The sequence below is a fragment of the Macrobrachium rosenbergii genome, chromosome 27, assembly GCF_040412425.1.
Source record: "Macrobrachium rosenbergii isolate ZJJX-2024 chromosome 27, ASM4041242v1, whole genome shotgun sequence".
In the NCBI taxonomy this organism is placed as follows: Eukaryota; Metazoa; Arthropoda; class Malacostraca; order Decapoda; family Palaemonidae; genus Macrobrachium; species Macrobrachium rosenbergii.
In genome coordinates, this window is record NC_089767.1 from 17,859,942 (window position 1) to 17,862,935 (window position 2,994).

A 2,994-nucleotide genomic window follows, 5' to 3' on the forward strand; every position below is an offset into this window, starting at 1 on the left:
TGATGGAAACTTGGCGAAGGATAAGTTAACAAACGTCTCCATTAGCAAAGTGATTGGACACCCAAGACTGTCTAGAAATTGAAAAGTACCTAAGTACCCTACTCCATTATTTCCATCATTATACACAACAAGACTGACCTTGAACCAAGGAGGTTTGAAAAGGATCCTTGTAACAGATTTCTATGCGTAAGAACTCAAACCTTGTTAATTATAGTTTTTATTTTTTGTAATAGGGAAAACAAACGCTTTTGCGAATTTTGAATAGAATTTTTCTTTTGTTTATACGGAAGTGCCATAGGTAGTTTATTGATAGGTATGTGACGATATATTATTCAAGTATTAAATTAATGTATATCTTTACCACAGGGTAAAATGATATATATATATATATATATATATATATATATATATATATATATATGTGTGTGTGTGTGTGTGTGTGTGTGTGTGTGTGTGTGTGTATATATATATATGAGTGTATGTATCGCTAATCCTATTTCAGTTATCCGTTGTCTCTCGAAGAGCACCCACACACCCTTGCTAAACCCCCTCCCCTAGCTGTTATTGAGCACGGAATCTCCACCTGATGGTTTTGGGATAAAGACCGAATTCCTTCTCTAATTAAATAAGGAAAGACATTGTTATAATGGAACGTATAAAGTACTTATAAATGTTTAAGTAAGACCCCATCCTGACTTAAGCTTAGTTATTTCAAGTATTTAAGTAATAATAACGAGTATTGCGAAAAACATTTAAAATTCAAGTGTATTACTTAAATGCAATTCGTTACTTCCTCCCCTACTGTAGATTTGATGACAAAACAAAGTCACAAGATGCACACAAAACTGTGATACAAAAACTTTGGGTCTTTCCTAGATAGTGACCCCAAAGGTTTTCGGGGATCATTATCCAGGACTAATATTTCTTGAGGTCATTATCTTTATGATATTTACAGTCTTTTGTTTCTGTTTTTACGGCCATCCCCAACGGGCTTGTACTAAACACGCTGCAAAGGTGGATGCAGAAAAGGTTAAAAACCCTTTAGGGTCACTATCTAGAAAGATCCAAATCTTTTATATATATATATATATATATATATATATATATATATATATATATATATATATATATATATATATATATATAAAGATTTGGATCTTTCCTAGATAATGACATATATATAATATCTCTCTCTCTCTCTCTCTCTCTCTCTCTCTCTCTCTCTCTCTCTCTCTCTCTCTCTCTATATATATATATATATATATATATATATATATATATATATATATATATATATATGCTCACACACACTATGCACACACACACACACACACACACACACACACACACACACATATATATATATATATATATATATATATATATATATATATATATATATATAAATTACTGTAAATGATCTTACGCTCTTGGCTATGAAAGATCTCATCTGTATTGTAACTGAAGAAAGAATTAATATCCATCAGAAACTTCTGACATATATCACGATCTGGTAACTTTTAGGGCAGTTTTATTCAATCTAACCATCAAATAACTTCCCTTTCTTTATTATATTCTCCATTGAAATAACAACTTTGGGTCATCTGAGATTTCCAAGTCTGTGTAAGTGTGCATGTGTCCGTCGATAGTAGATGGAGTCCCAGGCAAACTATTTGAGGATGATTTGACTGATATCTTGAGTGGTCGTAAATGGAAAGACCCACTATGGAGTTGGGACCTCTACCGTGCCAGGGAGGTGAGACATACTGCTTTTCCAAGGTTTTATTGTTTGTCATTAAAATTATACGATCATAAACACTGGTGGTTAAATGATAATAGAAATGCTCACTTTTACTATTAAACAAACTGACCTTAACTGATCATATGGTCGCTCTAGGCATTGAAAAGGAATAATAAAAATAATAATAATAATAATAATAGTGATGTGTAGGAGGTAGTTCTCGTTGAATGTCGACCAGTTTCACCCTCCTCGTTAGGATCCTGTCCTGAATGATGCCCTAACGAGGAGGGCGAAACTAGTCGACATTCAACGAGAACTACCTCCTACACATCACTAAACCACCGGATATGAATATTGGTCAATTGCTTGCAATAATAATAATAATAATTTGCATTTAATTTGTCTGCCATTTAATTTGACTCTCTCTCTCTCTCTCTCTCTCTCTCTCTCTGCGGTGGGTGTTCCTTTTCAAGGTCTCTATCCCAGGCATCAAAGCAAATCCTTATTTTTGGCCTGCTGTGTGTTACCATACTTCTTAAAAGAGAGAGAGAGAGAGAGAGAGAGAGAGGGTCTGCTGAATGCCTTACTCTGAAAGGGTGAAAATTACTGGGGTGAGGTCCTCTCATTTTAAATTACAATAATAATGATATACTGTACATTTTGACATAGTACTGAACTCTCTCTCTCTCTCTCTCTCTGAATCCACCACAGCTACGACCCACACCAATCAGTTGGCACCCAAGGTCAATTATCCCAAGCTTAGGTCAACAGACACAAGTATGTGCCCTTGCTATTCCATTCCTCCCTTGATTCTCGGATCTTAACATGAGTCCGTCTGTATGTGAGCCGACTGGCAGAGAGAATTTCCCTTCATACGTCCGAAGGCACAAAGATCATCGAGAACTAATGTGTAGTAGAAAGTTGAACTTGTAGAATCATCAAAGTTTAATTTGGATTAAAAAAATCTTTTAACTCGAGGTATAATTAAAAGGTGGCTTGATTTCTGATTTTGCTTACTTTAAACGCTCACATTCGCTGAGAGAGAGAAAAATGGATCAATTATCTCCAGTGGGTGCTGGGGTCTGCTGCAGTGTTCAAAGACAATTTTATTTTAAGAATCATGTTTCGTGTAATATTGATTTAGTTTATTATTTTCAAATCCTCTCCCATAATTGCAACATAATAACATTTTTAAACGTCCGAGGTCTGAGTTCAATCCCCCGAATGGGCAGAGGTATATGTTATTGGTCCTG